Source organism: Perognathus longimembris, chromosome 1, assembly GCF_023159225.1.
Source record: "Perognathus longimembris pacificus isolate PPM17 chromosome 1, ASM2315922v1, whole genome shotgun sequence".
Taxonomy (NCBI): domain Eukaryota; kingdom Metazoa; phylum Chordata; class Mammalia; order Rodentia; family Heteromyidae; genus Perognathus; species Perognathus longimembris.
The window spans coordinates 43,926,324-43,946,701 of record NC_063161.1 but is presented as its reverse complement, the minus strand read 5'-3'; positions in this window follow the sequence as shown (position 1 = coordinate 43,946,701).

The following is a 20,378-nucleotide window of genomic DNA, read 5'->3' as shown; positions in this document are numbered from 1 at the left end:
GTCTCATGAGGACTTTTCTGCCTGTGCTGGCTTTGAACTGTGATCCTCAGATCTCAGCCTTCTGAATAGCTAGAATTATAGGCATGAGCTACCAGTGCCTGGCTAATTAAAAATTTTTTTTCCTTTTAAAGTAAAGATTACATTAAATATATAATGTAATCTAGTTTTAATTTTTATGTATTTGTAAGACTTCTGTCATCATTTTCAAATTTCTTGTCAGGCTTTCTGCCTAACTTTTGCACTCAATAAGCCTTACCATTTTTATCTATACCCTTACAGAGGTGTTGCCTGTACCTAACATCTGCCCTGGGCAAACAACACTAGGATTATATCCAGTCTGAAAGATGGTGGTATCAGTCTATGTATGGATCTAGCCAATTAGCAGCTGGAAGAAATGAAGTTATTATCAGGAGTTTTTCTTTCAAGTAATTTAAAATTTGATTTAATATACATTATAAAGTGTAAGATACAACATTGATCAAGATGCACTGTATTCATAAACTGCTTCAGTGAATGGAAAGTTCTTTGTGCAACTACTTAAAGCTGATAAAAATGTCCTTCCTGTCATTTGTAATGTTATACCCTATATCACCTCAGGACTGGGCCCTCAACCAGGCCATGTGGCTGTATCTCAGTCTTGGACCAGAGACATGAGCAAAGTTAATCTTTTTCTTATATATTAAAAAAAATAAAATCACTAATACTTGCCAAAAAGTTATAAAGTGATTTCGTATACCTAATAATTTATTAGACATTAAAAACAAGGTGTGAGCTGGTGGCTTATGCCTGTAATCCTAGCTACTCAGGAGGCTGAGATCTGAGGATTGAGGTTCAGAGCCATCCTGGGCAGGAAAGTTCATGAGATTCTTATCTCCAGTTAACAACCAGAAAATCCAAAAGGGCACTGTGGCTCAAAGTGGTAGAGTGCTAACTTTGAGTGCAAAAAGCTCAGGGACAGTGCCCAGGCCTTGAGTTCAAGCCTCATGACTGACTGACAAAACACTCCCTCCCCCAAGCTATCCCCAACCCCCAAGAGATTATGGGAAGGTCAGAGTAGGAAGCACCAGAAATCTGCTCCGCTTTGCATAAAAATTTCATCAGTAGAAATCTGCTATACTTGTTTTTGAAACTTTTGAAGAATTGCAACTTCCAAGGGAAAGCTTGAATGGTGTATCATAGCTCCTTTCCAGTCGTATTTTTTTTTTTCTTGGTGCCAGTCCTGGGGCTTGATCTCAGGGCCAGGCATTGGCCCGGAGCTCTTTTACTCAAGACTAATGACTACCACTTAAGCCACAATTCTGCTTCCAGCTTTTTTGAGATAGGAGTCTCTTGGACTTTCCTGCCTGTGCTGGCTTTAAACTGTAATCCTCAGATTTCAGCCTCTTGAGAGTAGCTAGGATTACAGGTGTGAGCTACTGGTACCGGCTTTTTTCCCAGTTATTTTTAACTCTTCATTTGAATGGCTAATATCCATGGATTCCCTGCTCCCTAGTCATATAGAAGTTAGTTGTGCATATATTCCTTGTTCAGCTTGTGGGAAGTTTGGGGGGGGGGTGGCAAAAGTGACCTTGTTTTCCCAGTATCAGAGATACTGAGCTCTGATGACCAACTGCTGTTTCTGATCATAAAGGTGCAAAGACATGGGCAACCATCGTTGTATAAATCCCATCAAAATGAAGACACAGGACACTCCAATCATCCCAGAAACCCCTCTCCCTCAACTTTTCTTTTTCCCCATTCTCCAGGTAATAGTTCTGATCTTTTTCGCAATAGATTAATAAATTGTAAGAGATTAATTTCACCAGTATGGCCCAGTATTGGTGCATACACATACACATAAATGAGAGCTGACAATAGGTCTCTGACATTGACCATACCTGTGTGCTCTAAGGTTGTGCAACTTGGGAGGTAATGGCTTCTCAGTGGAACTTGATGCCCAGTTTGTAATCCTTTGCTATCTCTGGTGAATGAATATATATGCTAGGAACCCTATAAGGCATTGGCTTGGAGGTAGAACATGAGTATTTAAGGCAAAAATGTCTCTCTAGCACTTCTCATGAGTAATTCCAGAAAGCTTTAAACGACAGTACTCTATATGCTGCTTTCTGAGATATTTTCCTCTAAAACATGGTCTGGAAACATTGGGAGAACAGTGGTGGTTATTTCTATCCGCTGGTGTTCATGTGAGTCACAGTGATGTCTTTTGAACCTGAAAGATCAAATAGTTCATTTAATTGTATTAACCAAATTGATTTTAAACCAGCAGAATTGTTTTCAGTGCTGAAGAAGTCATTATTCTCCAACCAAGCGAGGTAAATGGGTCATCTTGGGATTTGCAGGTGCCATTTCCTTTTATGACAAGGCACTGGGAACAGAGTCCTTTGTGCTGATAGACACTCTCAGCAAAGCTTCACCAAAACTGTCTAGATTAAGTTTTAAAAAATTATGTGAGGATTTATCAGTTACACATTTGAGGGTTGAATTGATCAGTCACATGGCTGCACAACTTGCATGTTGGTAGTTGAAGCTCCAACAGATCAAAATGGTTAAAGTCTGATGGAAATGATCTATGAACTAAGTTCCTTTTTTAATGTTGGTGTGAACTCAGAGTCAGGATGCTGTCCCTTAGCTTTTTTGTTCAAGGCTGGTACTCTACCACTTGAGTCTCAGGTCTACTTCCGGCTTCACCGGTGGTGGCTTTGAATCTTGATCCTCAGATCTCAGCTTCCTGCAAAGCTAGGATTGCAGAAGTGACCCACTGGTGACTGGCTGAACTGAAATCTAATAGGATGTATATTTGTATGACTTAGTAGTTAGAGAAGGATACTGTGACAAAAAACAATAGAGTAACAGAAAATAATGCAGTCAACTCCCTGAAGAGCTATTAATGTGAGTTTTTTTTATATCCCTATCCTTTATTTCTATAGCAGTTATGACACTTTGAGAGTTTCTGTTCATAGTCATTATATGATTCTATATTGAATCTTTTCTAAAATCTTGCTAGTGTGGCCTTTATCGAGCTGCAGCTACTTAGAAATGCCCAGATTCTACTAACAAAGGCTGTTCGAATTCGCAAGCATATCAGAATTAAGCAGCACTTCTTAAAGGAGCTCGACAGCCTTGAGAGGGGTTTCCTGTGCTGGCTGCATGTTGAGGTCCATCTGAACTCCCTTCTGAGCACAGGTTCCTTGGGATTCCAGCCTCAGGGTTCTGATTGAACCACACTCTGGGGCCTGGGGGTCCTTGAATTTTAAGTCACAGGTGATTCAGGTGTGCAGGCTCTGGGTGGTGTGAGACTCCCTCTTTTCAAAAGTACCATTTGATAAAAAGAAAAAAAAAGTCAGTTGTGGAGCTTGAACTCAGGGCCTGAGCACTGTCCCAGAGCTCTTTTGCTCAAGGCTTAGCATTCTGTCACTTTGAGCCACAGCTCCACTTCCATAAAACAAACAAAAAAACCAACCTTTTAGTGTGCTTTTTACATATGACCTGTTATTTCAGTAAGGTCCTGGAGGAATTCAGGATTTTTCTCATTCCATAATCCATTAATTAAATAATTTTTCTCAACACATTTTTATATCATGTGCAGCTGATCCTATTATTTAGTGTTTTGCTTTATGTTTTGATATGTTAAAAACCTATTCCTGGGGCTGGGAATTTGGCCTAGTGGTAAGGTGCTTGGCTCGTATACATGAAGCTCTGGGTTTGATTCCTCAGCACCACATATATAGAAAAAGCCAAAAGTGCTGCTGTGGCTTAAGTGGTAGAGTGCTAGCTTTGAGCAAAAAGAAGCCAGGGACAGTGCTCAGGCCCTGAGTTCAAGCTCCAGAACTGGCAAAAAACAAAACAAAAACCTATTCCCTAAAAATGGGAGGGAAGTAACAGAAAACAACAAAATAAATGTTTGGATTTTTTTAAAATTAGAAAAACACTGAATATCACAAGGAAAAATTCCAATTTCAGTTATGAAATTCAGGATACACATAGGTAAGGTTGCACAAAAAAGGAATCCCAGTTAATGTGAATTTCAAGTAAACTACTTTTTACTTAATTATTTTATTTATTTATTTCCTTACTTTTTTTGAGATAGGGTTTTGCTGTGTTGTAGGCTGACTTTGAACTATATGTGGTCCAGGCTAGCCTTGACCTTGTGATTCTTCTGTCTCAGCTTCCCAAGTAGGTGGGATTACAGGCATTAGAAATGGGCTTATCACCAGCACAACAATGTTCATTGAAGTACAATTTGTCATAGCTAAAATATGGAACCAACCCAGATGCCCCTCAGTAGATGAATGTATCAGGAAAATGTGGTACATATACACAATGGAATTTTATGCCTCTATCAGAAAGAATGACATGGACCAAATTGTAAGGAAATGGAAGGACTTGGAAAAAATTATACTAAGTGAAGTGAGCCAGACCCAAAGAAACATGGACTCTACGGTGTTCCTCATAGGGAATAATTAGCACAGGTTTAGGCTAGTCACAGCAGAGGATCACAAGAGCCCAATAGCTATACCCTTATGAACACATAAGATGATGCTAAGTGAAATGAACTCCATGTTATGGAAACGACTGTTATATCACTGTTGTAATTACTTTCAACAAGCCATGTGAAACTGTAGCTTCTATTGTTGATGATCCTCTTGTATCCCCTTCCTGTGGTTGTACCTGCACTTTCACTGTATCTTATCCACGTATGTTGGAAACCATGTATACTGGTATTAGAACTAGGGAAGTGAAAGGGAATACCAAAATTGAGAGACACGGGATAAAAAGACTACAAAAGCAATACTTGCAAAACTGTTTGGTGTAAACCAACTGAACAACTCATGGGGGGAGAGGGAAAAGGGGAGGGGGAGGGGGAATGAGGGAGGAGGTAACAAACAGTACAAGAAATGTACCCAAGGCCTAACGTATGAAACTGTAACCTCTCTGTACATCAGTTTGACAATAAAAATTAAAAAAAGAAATGGGCTTATATGTGTATATGTATATTACACATATGCACAGGCATACACACATATATAGAAGCACACACATCTGTGTGTGTGTTTATGTGTGTATTTGTAAGCAGGCTCCATGTAAATAGATGGGATACACATTTATAATTTTGAAATCTGGGAACCTCAAGAAATAGGCTATGAGAAATGAAGAATTAAAAAATGCAGTTAGTAAAAACTCAAACCTATATATCTATGCAAATAGCTTTTTCTTTTTGTGTGTGAGTGCCAATAGTGGTGCTTGAATCCAGGGCCTCACACTCTTGTGTGACTTTGGTGTTCAAAGTTAGCACTTTTGTCACTTGAGCCACACCTCCATTTCTAGCTTTTGGCTGGTTAATTGGAGATAAGAGTCTCACAGACTTTCCTGCCAGGGGCTGCTCTTGAACCATAATCTCAAATCTCAGCTGCCTGAGTAGCTAGGATTACAGGGGTGAAACACCAGCACTTGGATACATCACATTTGTTGGGACATTTTATGATTCAAGCAGCAATAAAACACTTCATGGTTACAGCCCAATTGGAATTGTCTGAGTGATTTTGAGCAGGAAATCTATTTGAGATGAGGTTGGAACAAAACAATCCTATACACGGTAATTGTCATTATACTAATATTTTGAAAATTAACTTATGTGCAAAAGAGATGAACCCCAACAAGACACCACAATATTCTTAAGAGGAAAAGAATAAGAGAATAAGGAAAAGAAAAGCCTTACATACTGAAAACTCTGAAGTGTTGGAAAGCTACTGAACAGCAGCAGAGGGCAGTAGTGTATCACTGATGAGTTTCAAGTCACAAATGGCCCAAACATTTTGTAATGCTTTGTGCAACTTAGATTTTATTTAAATATTTATTTGAATCAACTTGGCCATGCAGTGGTGCAAAAACAGATTAGAAACTAAATGCAATTCTAGTATACTTTTTTAGCATTTGCATTTCCCTAAATAATATATTTTCTTTTGCTGGGGCTCTTGGGCTTCCAAAGTCCTTTAACTCATTTTGGAAGCACTGTGCTGTACGTTTATTCTTGAAAGCTGAGATCTTTGCAAGAGCTTATGACTGTGTGAGTGATTACAGGTCTAATTAAGAAAGGCAGGGGCTGGAGGCTGCTGGCTCATACTTGTAATCCTAGCTACACAAGAGGCTGAGATCTGAGGATCGAGGGTTGAAGCTAGCCCTGAACAGGGAGGTCCATGAGACTCTTATCTCCAATTAACTGCCAAATAGCTGAAAGTAGAGCTGTGACTCAAATGACAGAGTGCCAATGTGGAGGAGAAATCCAAGTGAGAACTTCCAGACCCTGAGTTCAAAAAGGCAGGGATGAGAGGGAGTTTATCAAGCTGAACTTGGCATTGCTGGCTTGACCTGGCTCCTGAACCAGAGCATGAGGTATAACATGTCCCAATTTCCCTCCTTGGCTGCATGTTAAAATCTACCTGGGAACACGCTCTGAGATTCCAGACTTCTATATGTATATACCCATAGGAAGATGTATACAAGTCCAAAAAATTTCACATTTATTTTCTTACTGCCTTCGTGGACAGAGAAGGAACTATTCATTTAGGCTTTCTTTGTGTTTTCTTAGTCATTTCATATGCAGTCATGTGTTGCTTAATAGCAATGCTGTGTTCTGAAAAATGCATTAGGAGATGGTTTTATGTTTGTGAAGGCACATAAAACTGACTTACACAGACTTAGATGATCTACCAATAGCCTGGCTATATGATATGAAACTAAAAGCCTCTAGGCTACTAACTTGGATAGTCTGTTACAGATTTTCATGCTGTTGGTAGCTGAAGCACAATGGAATGTATTTGTGACTGTAACTGTATCTAAACACAGAGAAGGTGCAGTAAGAATATTAGGTGGTAGGGAATTTTTTTAGCTCCATTACATTTATTTATTTTTTTTGGTGCCAATCGTGGGGTTTGAACTCAGGGCCTGGGCATTGTCCCTGAACTTTTGTGCACAAGGCCAGTGCTCTACCATTTGAGCCACAGCTCCACTTCCAGCTTTTTGGTGGTTGAGATATAAGAGTCTCACAGATTTTTCCTGCCGAGGCTGGTTTTGAACTGCAATCCTCAGATCTCAACCTCCTGAGTAGTTAAGATTACAGGTTTGAGTCACCAACATCAGACTTCCATTATAATCTTATGCGACTGTTCTTCTATATGCAATTTGTTATTGGCCAAAATACTATGCAATGTGTGAGTATTATGTGGTGCGTAAATATATTTGATTTTATTTCAATCTCTTGACAGTCCTTTGAGGTAGGTTCTATTATCATTTGTTTATAGAAGGAAAACAATAACTGAAGTTGAGAGAAAGGAGATTCCTTTTGTGTACTGAGAACACTTGGTATTTGTCTAATGTGGCATTTACTAAGCTTTGTTCTAAAAGATGCTGGTGTCATTCAAGGTATATTTTCTTGATCAATTTTGGGATATGTTGCAAACTTTAACCCTTTCTTAGAGTTTAGCAGTACACAAAAGTTTTCTTAAGAAATTCTGTTGTTGCTGGGAGCTAGTGGTTCATGCCTGCAAGTTACTCAGGAGGCTGAGACCTGAGGATCAAAGTTCAAAGCCAGCCTGGTCCAACAAATCTGAGAGATTCTTTTTTTTTTTTTTTTTTTTTGGCCAGTCCTGGGCCTTGGACTCAGGGCCTGAGCACTGTCCCTGGCTTCTTCCCGTCAAGGCCAGCACTCTGCCACCTGAGCCACAGTGCCCCTTCTGGCCGTTTTTCCATGTATGTGGTGCTGGGGAATCGAACTGAGAGCTTCATGTGTAGGAGGCAAGCACTCTTGCCACTAGGCCATATTCCCAGCCCTCTGAGAGATTCTTATCTCCAATTAACAAGCAAAAATCTGGAAGTGGAGATGTGGCTCAAGTGTTAGGACACTGGCCTCGAGTAAGAAAGCTAAGGGACAGCAGAAAGCCCCTTTGCTCAGATGCATACACACACATAGCACACACATACACACACAGACACACACACAGAGGGGGAAAAAGAAAGAAAAGAAGTTTTCTATTGCAATGAAACTGACTTAATACAATTTAGGTTTTCTAGTGTTATTTCACTAGAAAACTTTTTTTTTCCTTCCCATTTAGGAAAACTACTAACATGTACTTTTGTGGAACATATTTTGAGAAATAAGCTCTAAGGACTACATATATGCAATAATTTTCTTGGTAAAAATGAAGAGGAATTACTTCGTTATTATCATCATGAACAGAAATGTGTTTATCACCTTCAATTTGTAAGGCTTTGGGTTAGGACCTACTGGATGGCATAGATTCTGTCACTGAGAGAGGAGTTTGCAGTTTATAGAGGAGGAGGAATGATGTATTTGTTTTGAAAGGGAATATAACACAAATCCCAGGGATCTTATTTCTCCAATCGTCAGAATAGGACAGTGATAATGGATAACAGTTTCCAGTGATTCCTTAATATGCATTCTGTTTCATTCCCCTAGTGAACAATTAGCATTCTCTCCCATTAGTTCAGTGTGGCTAAGAAATTTAAACACTGAATGTGAATAAAAAGATGTCACTAATTATCATGTATCTTTGACACACCCTGGGGAGATGGATTTCCTTCTTTCTATACACATGCACACACACTACACATGTACACACAAAACACACATATGCGTACACATGTGCGCACACATGTATACTCAAACTCTAATTCCTCTCACTAGTGCCTCACATCCTTATGTCATTTGCTAAGTGATCAAAAGCAAAAGAAGAAAGCTGGGCACGAGTGGTTCATGCCTGTAATCCTAGCTACTCAAGAAGCTGAGATCTGAGGATGGAGGTTCGAAGTTAGCCCAGGCAGAAAAGTCCCAGTGAGACTCTTATCTCCAATTCAAAAACTGGAAGTGGAACTGTGGCTTAAAGGGGTAGAATGTTAGCCTTGAGCACAAAGAGCTCAGGGACAGCACCCAGGCCCTGAGTTCAATTCAAACCCCACAACAGGGGTGTGGTGGTGGTGGGGTGGGTGGGGGTGGGGGTGGGGGGAGGGAAGCAAAAGAAGAATGTAGATATTTATATCTGGTATCGGTCAAAGGATTTCGAGTATGTCATAAAAAATCAACTGTTAACAATATCAGGTGTTTTCCAAGTAATGTTGGTAGTTGGCAAGTGACCATGAAGCCACGGATCTGCAGCCTTGCTTCTCTAGACATGTGATGGTATTTTACATCCGCCGGTGTCCTGTTCTTAAGACTTTTTTTTTTGGTGCTGGTAGTAGGGCTTGAATCCGTGAGCTTTTTGTGCTCAAGCCCAGCACTCTCCCACTTGAGCCACAGCTCCACTTCCAGCTTTTTGGTGGTTAATCGGAGATAAGACTCTCATGGACTCTCCTAGCTAGGCTGGCTTTGAACTGTGATCTTCAGATCTCGGCCTCCTCAGTAGCGAGGATTACAGGTATGAGCCACTTTAATCAAGGAATGTAGTATATTACCAAATGAATGAAATAGATGCCCAGTTGCACGATCAATAGAAGAGTTATAAATAAGTATTGCTGTGATTAAATGAAGAAAGGGAAGGGTGAAGAAGAAAAATATAGATGATTCAATCTTGAAATACGTGTTCTTGAGGTATTCACCCAGTGTAACAATACAAGATTTTCTCCTTTGATTGAACTTATGTAAACCATTCCTGTGCTTTTACCTTGGGTACTCGTTTGAAGTAAGGCTCTGGGTTTGATCCTGCCTTTGAAGTCTCATGACATATGTCTCCATGTCACAAAGCTCATCTTGGTGGAGGGAATAGATGACAGGTTGTAGCTCTGCTTCTACATATCTTAGTGACATTCTCCTCCTGTGAAACCCACTAGCTTTGTTTATTCAGGTCACAAACAACGGAACAGTAAAGGAATAATAGAAAACGGATGGCAAATTGTGTTTTTCCACATCATGACTATAAATAAGTTACTGGAGACAACTTTTCAGGAGCCAATTTCAGTAGAACAAATTTAAACCAAAATCCAATGAAAGGAAGTCATTTTTCCCCCACGCAATTCAGTCATGATTAAGAATGATTTTTCTTTATATTAATAACACTTGATCCTTAATCTTCTTTATGAGAGTTGCTTTAATGTCTAAAAATAGTGGACATTTCTGAAAAATGTGTTTGCGATGGAACTATAAACTCACTAGACAATAGTGGAGAACGTCCATGTGCAAATGTTCACATGGGAACTGGAAGTGGGTCCTGCTATTACATCTGGATACTTCTCTAGGAGAATGTGATGTATATCTGAGCGTGTAAATGAGGTAATTAGCATCCTGGTTCGAACTGGCAACATGAGTGCTTTTCTGTTTTTATTTGTTTGTTGTTAGCATATGATAATAGTACTGGGGGTTGAGGAGGAGAATAATACCAGAGAACTGGGTGCTGGTGGCTCATGCCTGTAATCCTTGCTACTCAGAAGATCTGAGGATTGCAGTTCAAAGTCAGTCCAGGCAGGAAAGTCCATGAGAATCTTATTGCCCATTAACTACAAAAAAAAAAATGCCTAAAATGGAACTGTAGCACAAGTGGTAGAGTGCTAGCTTTGAGCACACAAAACCCAAGGACAGTGCCCAGGCTCTGAGTTCAAGCCCCAAGACTGGCACAAAAAAAAGTACCAGACAGTTTCATTGTGACAATTCTGTAATTGTATACAACACGATTTGAACAAATCTACCCCTTCTATGGTATTCGCTTAATCCTCTCTCCTCCTCCTCCTCCTCCTCTTCCTCCTCCTCCTCCTCCCTTTTCAAATAGTATTTGGTGGATTCATCTTGTAATATACTTCAGTTCTCTTCTCTTCCCCTGCTCTCCACTCAGTACTTTTTCTTTTCTCCCACCTTCCCTCCTCCACAGTACTCCCAATTGTACAGTTAATTTCCAACATATTGTCTTGTAAGTATTGCTGTTGCACTGGTTTGACTTTTACCCTTTGTCTCTCCATTTTGATGTTCCCCTTCCCTACTTTAAAAAAAATGTCCAAAATCAAGTACAGTGACATCAGGGGTAAAACCATGGGGAAGACTTAAGACAAAAGAAAATAGCATAATTTCACATGGTACATTGAACAGAACAACAACAATGATGAACCATTTTTTTCCATAATTTGGAGTTCATTTCAATTAGCATCATCTTATATGATCATATGTACATAGTCATTGAGCTATTGTGATTTTCTGCTAGGATTATCCTAGACACATACTAATTAATACCAATGAGGGAAACCATACAGTCTATTTTTCTTTGGGTCTGGCTCACTTCATTTAATATGATTTTATCCAAGAATATACAATGGAATTCTATCAAGAAGAATGATATTGCCCCATTCCTAAGGAAATGAAAAGACTTGCTAGTTATTTTAGAAACAGAGCTTCAAGGACTTTTCTTCCCCACATTGCTTTGAACCATGATCCTCCCCATCTCAGCCTCTGTGTAGTTAGGAATATAGGCATGAGCCACTGGTGCCTGATGATAGTTGGCCTATCTTGATCAACAGAAAGATCTCCAAGTTCTATCTGTTTTCCTGCAAATGACATAACATCATCCTTCCTTGTTAAGTAATACTCCACAGTGGATATGTGTACCACATTTTCTTTGTCTCCTCATCAATTGTTGGGCATTCAGGCTGACTCCACAGCTTGGCTACTGTCAATAGCCATTAGTACTTCCCTAGTAGTTCCATTTCAAATAAACCTACTACGGAAGGAAATAGAGTCATGAATGAAAAGGTGAGGGGAAGAACATCCCCCAAACTGGAAACCAGTGTGAAGGTCTTCAGGCAGGAACAAACCTGTGCCTGAAAGTGTCAGAAAAAGTTGTGGTTTCCATTTCTTGGAGTTTATTTCGGTAAGCATCATTTTATATGATCACATACACATTGCTATCAAGCCATTGTGATATTTTACTAAGAATATCCTCCTTTGTTCTCACTGTGCCATGCTTATTTGTCATTGGATTAACTTGTAGTTTTATAGACATATCTAGTTATTACAAATGAGGGAAATGGAGACAAGAGTTTTTTCAATTGTATTGTTTGCATTTATTTCCTTTTCCTTTCTTTTGGTTTATTCCCTGTTGTCACTGTTTTTTATTTCTGTACCTTTTGTCTTGTATATAAGTTACAGTTGATTTGGGGAAGGGAAGGGGAGTCACAGAAACAGTGCCACAAAGGGTGAACCAATTCAACAGTGATACTCACTAGACACTATATTGGAAATGCACTTTACAACTTGGGGGAAGAGGAGTGTGGGGGTAAAGCTGGGCACTGGTGGCTCATGCCTGTAAACATAGCTACTCAGGAGGCTGAGATCTGAGGATTGCAGTTCAAAGTCAGCAGGAAAGTCTGTGAGACTCTTATCTCCAATTAACAGCCAGAAAGCTGGAAGTGTCACTGTGGCTTAAAGTGGTAGAATGCTAGCCTTGAGCAAAGGAGCTCAGAGATAGCTGTTATGCCCCAAGTTCAAGCCCCACAAATGACAAGAAAAAAGAAGTGGTATTAGAGTTAATACAGTTAGCAATAGCTGTGTGAGGAGAATGACTAACAGGGGCCAGAGTGGAAACAGGAAAAGCTGCTGGGCTGTTGCAGGTAACCCAGGTCAGTTAGGGGCTTTGGACTAGAGTGGATGCAGAAAAGGGGACAGAAGTGGGTGATTCCAAAATATATCTTACAGAGTGAAACAATAGGATATCTTGCTGGATGAGCAGTGGGGATTTAGGGAATATTGTCCTGAACAATCTACTGGAGATGGGGAAGAAGAGTCTTAGGGGATGGGCTTTAAGAGTTCATTCTGAAGGTGGTTAGTTTCAGATGCCTCTCATAACACAAAACATATTAGGTAAGGCAGAGCTGAAGATAAAAATTTGGGTATTTTTTTTCCCCACATAATGACCAGCTGATCTAGGGATAGAGTAGAACTAAGGGAAGTTGGTCCCTGTCAGGTTCAAGTTACAGCAATTGAGAGGTTGGAGAGAGGAAGAGGAGCCAGGAGAAGACATGGAGAAGGAGCAGCCAGTCCAGGAGGCAGGTGGAGAGGAAGCTGGAGAAGTGGGGATGTTATGGAACCCTAGAGAAAAAAAATATTTTAGGGAGCAATTGTTCAGTGCTGCCAAGAGTTAAAGTAGAATGAGAACAGAGACGTGACCGCTAGTTTGTTTTTTAAAAGCTTTCTGGGCCACCTCGAGAAAAGTGAGGACCCTGGCTAGGAGAACTAATGCTACAAGACTCAGTTATTCATCTTCAGGGAACTGACAAGGTTGGCAATGCGACAAAACCACTACTAGTCGTAGTTCATTTGCGACTATCCTTAACTTCCAGAAGTGCATACATTACCACAGAAACCCAGAGTTATTCTAGGGTATACTATTATCTCTAGATTTAAAGGGTCCCTAGAGGTCAGGTACTCTAAATTTTTTTAAAAGTTTTTATTATAAAACTGATGTACATAGAGGTTACAGTTTCATACGTTAGGCATTGGATACATTTCTTGTACTGTTTGTTACCTTGTCCCTCATACCCCCCTCCCTCCCCCCCTTTTCCTCCCCCCCCCCCCAGGTGTTCAGTTCACTTACACCAAACAGTTTTGCAAGTATTGCTTTTGTAGTTGTTTCTCTTTTTTTACCCTGTGTCTCTCAAATTTGGTATTCCCTTTGAATTTCCTACTTCCAATATCCATAAACACTGTTTCCAATATACTCAGATAAGATTACAGCGATAGTGTAGGTACAACCACAGGAAGGTGATACAAGAACATCATCAATAATAGAAGCTACAGATAAACATAGGACGTTGAAAGTAGTTACAACTGTGATATAACAATTGTTTCCACAACATGGAGTTCATTTCTCTTAGCATCATCTTATGTGTTCATAAGGGTATAGCTATTGGGCCTTGTGATGCTCTGTTATGAATTGCCTAAACCTGTACTAATTATTCCCAATAAGGGAGACCATAGAGTCCATGTTTCTTTGGGTCTGGCTCACTTCACTTAGTATAATTTTTTCCAAGTCCTTCCATTTCCTTACAAATGGGGCAATGTCATTCTTTCTGATAGAGGCATAAAATTCCATTGTGTATATCAGGTACTCTAAATTTTTATCTTGGGTTCTTCCATGACACGTTGGCAAAAAAAATAAAAAAAATAAAAAAATCCAGAAGTGGAACTTCTGAGAGTCCATTCTGTGGTTGGCTGGCTTTGGGTTCGTTAATAGAAAAGTCTCCCGTGGTCTAAATTTAATAGTATTTCCTCAAGGAAATAACTCTTCACGAATAAATCTGGAAGGGGCTCAGGGAGCTGCTAAGGGACGGTGACCACAAAGTTAAGGGTGGCAGAGTGCATAGGATAACTTGATTGGCTCCTGCACCCTGTTTGCCTTATTTGGTTGAAGTTGGATCAGTTGGCAGCCTCTGATTGGCTCAAGCTCAGCTGCCCATGATTGGTTGGGACTTGGCTATTTGTTAGACACCTAGAATTGACTGACAGGTTGTTTATACACTGAGTTTAAGAGCCTCAGGCCAGTGTCTTCCTGCTTATTTAATTTAACAGCTTGGTTTGTGAGCATGGAGATTTCTCCTGCTGAGAGTCAAGCATGCAGTTTTTAACAGGCATCTATCTTGTTTTGCTCTTTTCCCTTTTTCCTCATTCTCTTTTTGCTCCTCTTTCTAAGATTAGGAGCAGGAAGCATGGGAGCTGAGTTAGAGAAAGGCTTATATCTGGGCTCCAGCAGCTAGAACTGTTCAATTTGAGGCAAGTTGTTTTAGTTTTTGGAAATCAATCTTGGCTAATAAAATGGGAGACCACCACTTACTTTGTAGGGCTCTTGTGAGTGTCAAGTGAGATAACCTGGAGCCCAGCTAATGGGTAGTAGAAGGGCCTTCCTTTCCCTCCCTGGCCTCAGCTGGGGGCTTGTCTAGTGGATCCCACAACCATCATACCTCCCAAACAAAATTCATCAACTTTTCTTTTTCCCTTTGTGTGTACTGTTTTTTTGGATCTTTAAAAGTTAGCATATCCATGTAAGATTTTTCAAGAGAGTAAAAATAGTAACCAAAAGACCTCTCTCTTTAGAGAGACTTCTCTGAAGAGGAAATGAGGATGGTCAAGAGACACATGAAGAAGTGCTCAACATCACTGGCCATAAAAGAAATGCAAATCAAAATGACATTGAGATTTCAGTAAGAATGTCACCCCAGTAAGAATGTCCGTTATCAAGAAAACTAATAACAACTGATGCTGGTGGGGATGTGGCCAAAAGGGAACCCTACTTCATTGCTGGTGGGAATGCAAACTTGTTCAACCACTCTGGAAAGCGGTATGGAGGTACTTCAAAAGCTAAACATAGAGCTCCCCTATGACCCAGCAGTCCCACTTTTGGGCATCTACCCAAAGGATCACAAGCAAGACCACACTAAAGCTACCAGCACAACTATGTTCATTGCAGCACAATCACCCCTCAGTAGATGAATGGATCAAGAAAATGTGGTACATATACACAATAGATGCTTCTATCAGAAAGAATGACATGGCCCCATGCATGAGGAAATGGAAAGGCTTGGAAAAAGCATATTAAGTGAAGTAAGCCAGACCCAAAGAAACATAGACTCTGGTTTCTCTCATTGGTAATAATTAATATATGTGTAGGATAGTCCTAGCAGAAAATCACAATAGCTCAATAGCTATGTACATTCGAACACAGAAGATGATGCTAATTGAAATGAACTCCGAATTATGGAAACAAGTGGTTCATCATTGCTGTTGTTCTGTTCAATGTGCCATGTGAAATTATGCCATTTTCTTTTGTCTTTCTTTCCCATGGTTTTTTTTTTTTTTTTTTTTTTTTTTGGCCAGTCCTGGGGCTTGGACTCAGGGCCTGAGCACTGTCCCTGGCTTCTTTTTGCTCAAGGCTAGCACTCTGCCACTTGAGCCACAGCGCCCCCTCTGGCCATTTTCTGTATATGTGGTGCTGGGGAATTGAACCCAGGGCCTCATGTATAGGAGGCAAGCACTCTTGCCACTAGGCCATATCCCCAGCCCTACATTATGGTCTTTGACGCTTTTGGAATTGATTCTGTTACAGAGTGATATATAAGGATCTAGCTGCAGTTTTCTGCATGTGTATAGCCAATTCTGCCAGTACCATTTGTTGAAGAGGCGGTCTTTCTTAAATCCTGTGCTTTCGGCTCCCTTATCAAACATTAGTTTGCTATAGGTCTGAGGACTCATTTCTTTTTCTTTTTTTTTTTTTTTCTTGCCAGTCCTGGTGCTTGGGCTCAGGGCCTGAGCACTGTCCCTGGCTTCTTTTTGTTCAAGGCTAGCACTCTGCCACTTGAGCCACAGTGCCACTTCTGGCCATTTTCTGTATATGTGGTGCTGGGGAATTGAACCCAGGGCTTCATGTATAGGAGGCAAGCACTCTTTGCCACTAGGCCATATCCCCAGCCCAAAATTGGAAAATTCTTTTTTTTTTTTGGCCAGTCCTGGGGCTTGGACTCAGGGCCTGAGCACTGTCCCTGGCTTCTTTTTGCTCAAGGCTAGGACTCCGCCACAGTGCCACTTCTGGCCATTTTCTGTGTATGTGGTGCTGGGGAATTGAACCCAGGGCCTCATGTATATGAGGCAAGCACTCTTGCCACTAGGCCATATCCCCAGCCCCTGAGGACTCATTTCTGGGTCTTCTATTCTATTGGTCCTCAGACCTATTTTTGTGCCAGTACCAAGCTGTTTTTTTGTTATTTATTCATTTATTTAAATATTTTATTACTACAGTTTGGTATTGATATTCCTGCAGCACTGTTCTTCCTGGTAAGGCTTGTGTTCATGATGTTAATCCTTCTAAGCAGGATCATGGAAAGTTTTTCCATTTCCTTAAATCTGCTTTTATTTATTTATTTTTCAGATATTTAAAGTTTTCATCATAGAGGTCTTTCATATCCTTGGTTAAGTTAATTCCTAGACATTTATTATTATTATTATTACATTGAGGCTATTACAAATGGAGTTGCTTTCCTGATTTCAGTCTCACTCATCTCATTGTTGGAATACAGAAAAGCTACTGATTTTTGTGAGTTAATTTTATACCCTGGTACTTTGCCAGAGTTTTGGATCAGCTCAAGTAACTTAGAGAGGAGACTATAGGGTTCTTTAAATACAGGATTATGTTATCTGCAAAGAGGGAGAGTTTTACTTCTTCTTTCCCTATTTTGATCCCCTTTATGATTTTCTCTTGCCTTATTGCTCTTGCTAGGAATTCCAGTACTATATTGAAGAGGAGTTTTTGTCTTTTTAACATGAGGTAAAATTATACACATCTGTTTGTTAGTCTATGGTGCTTCAAAGCAGGGATTTATTGTGTAATGTTCAAAACAGAGTGAAAATTATCTGTTTCTCCAATACTGGATATTTTCTTTGTATTATTGAGTCAAGAATTCTAGTTGTATGGCCTTCACAGGGCACAATTCCTTCTAAGCAGAATTCCATTTCTTTTCCCTAGACACATGCCTTTCCACTTCTACTATTAGAAAAGGATGGTAAGAATCTCAAGTCCTGCCCTGTAGGAAACCTACCTGGAATAATGGCTTGTGGCTTCTTAAGAGACCACAGTAAGTGATGATAACACATTTATTCTTGCATTGTTACCTAGAGGCTGACAAATGAGTGTACTCAAGAGGGAGTGTCACCCAGGCCCGGACCATTTGCTGCTGAAATAACTGCAAGTCCAATTGTTTCTTTCTTCCCTTTTCAACACATGCATTTTTTTTTTTTTTTTTGCCAGTCCTGGGTCTAGGGACTGAGCACTGTCCCTGGCTTCTTTTTGCTCAAGGGTAGCACTCTGCCACTTGAGCCAAAGTGCCACTTCTGGCCGTTTTTTGTATATGTGGTACTGAGGAATCAAACCCAGGGCTTCATGTATATGAGGCAAGCACTCTTGCCACTAGGCCATATTCCCAGCCCCAACACATGCATTTGAAAAGACTGTATTTTAGATCAAAATCTGAGCAGTGGCTCTCATGCAAAAAGGAGCTATAATCTCAGTTGGGCATTTTTTTTTTTTTTTTGTTTTCATCAGAACTTTTCCTTTCCATGGGGCTGGCAGAAGGGACATATCAAATTGAGGTTTAGTATTTATAAACAATATACTTAAGTATTCTTATAGACTTAAAAGTGTAAAGTCGACAATGGGTTGGGTTTCAGCTCCCTGAAATAGTGGTTTAGATGTTGGGTCCAATCAGGCAAGAAAAATTGAACACTCAAGAGAAAGATTAATATGCTGACCTGAGGTCATTGAATGACCCTGGTGGTGAGGGATGTTTAAGATAGGACTTCTTTTTTTTTTTTTTTTTGCCAGTCATGGGGCTTGAACTCAGGGCCTGGGCACTCTCCCTGAGCTTTTTTTACTCAAGGCTAGCACTGTACCACTTGAGCTACAGAGCCACTTCCAGCTTTTTCTGTTTAAATGGTACTGAGGAATAGAACCCAGGACTTTCTGTATGCTAGGTGAGCACTCTACCACTAAGCCACATTTCCAGCTCTGGGGACTTATTTTATATGTGACTAGTTTACCAGTGGCCATTTATTTGCAGGTGAATTTGCTTCTCTTGTACCTTGGGCTTGAATGAATACTCTGAAAGTGAGAACTCCAGTAGATACTGATATGTCTGCTTTCCTTTTATTTCAAAGCAAGTCATTGGATTATTTAAAAAATACACAACACCCAAGGAGGTTGGTTCAGATCTTAATTTTCCCCAAAGGCCTATGGGCCTACAGTCTTGGTTTCCTGCTTATAATGTTGTAGGTAGTAAAATGTTTAGGAGGTGGGGCCTAGTGGGAGGAAGTTAGGTCATTGGGGTGGGACTTAATGTGAGTAAGGTCACTGGGAAGATGCTCTTTTGTTGGGGGGGGGAGGGGGGAAAAGGTGCTCTGGTAGTGAACATTGGAGCCCTAACCCCTTCCTCTCTCTCTTTGCTTTCCAGCTGCCACAAGGTGAACGTACTTCCTCTGCTGCTCACTTCTGCTGTGTTGTACTACCATGCCATGGGCTCCAAAGCACTAGGACCAAATGATCATAGATTTAAGCTTTTGAAACTGTGAACCCAAATAAACCTTTCCACCTCCTAACTATCTCAGGTATTTTATCCTTGTGAATGGAAATCCGAATACGACAGAGAGGGAATGATTATTTCTCAGAAACAAGACCAGAAATGAAGCACACAGACGGTGCCCTTTCATTCTCTCTGCAGAGTACAAGAAAGTCCTGGGGAGGTGAAGGGGAATGACAAAGCCTATTTAGGAGCCCCAGAGTTGCCTGCCCCCAATCTCTTTGAAGTATCCACTTCCTGGTGTTTATTTTGTTGAACTTGGACATTGCCTTTCTAAGGAATTAACACTATTTGAGTTCTCCCTTGAATCTACCATATCTTAGTTAATACATTTGTATTCACTTGCATATTATCCACAATGGAATTTTACTCAGCCATGATAAAGAATGATAGTGTACCATTTGTAAAAAAAAAAAAAAGTTACATAAAATAAGTCAGGTCCAGAGAGACAAATGATGCATATTTCCCTTATATGTGAAAACTAGATTTAGCTTATAAACTCATTAAATCTTCATAGTAAACTGCACAAGAGTTAGAGTATCCCATTTTGTAAATGAGTATTGAGGTTTAGGGTTTCTGCTAATCTCTGGCAATCAGATTACATCCCACCAGAAAGTTAGTATGTTTATTTTGTTCCTGATTCATCCTACAGTTTCTAATGCTTTTTAGTATAATTTACATATCACTTGAACCATAGAAACAATGTTTATCTTTTTCTTCCCATGATTTTAAGCTCATTTCTGATGTGTATCAAATAATTTAGTTTTCTCCATAAAATGATGTTGTATCATATGAAAGCATACCAATTGAGCTTGAGTATACTTTGAGGAGAGGGAGTGAGTGGTTCTGAGCTATGGCAGGTGATGTCAGTGTAGGATGAACTTTGCCCTTCACCTGAAGTTAAGATATGGCAATATGTAAGTAAATATGAATTTATATGTGTGCATGCTCACATACACACCATACCCTGGAAAAAATTCCCTTCCTGAATTTTGCAAATCCTAGGAGAGATAAAAATGTTTTTTTTTTTTTCCCTCTCACATAGTCAATGTGGTGGATAACTGATAATTCAGTTTAAATAAAGCAACTATACTCATAAAAATTCATACATATTTCCAGCATGTTACATTTTATACTATAATAAAATTCTTTTGCAAGATGATTTTTTTTGTTTAAATGGGTTTAGATAAAATATGAACCAAATAATATTTCTTGAAACATAGTGTCTGCATACAGGAAAGATCTGATCTATTACAGATATTAATTTTAGC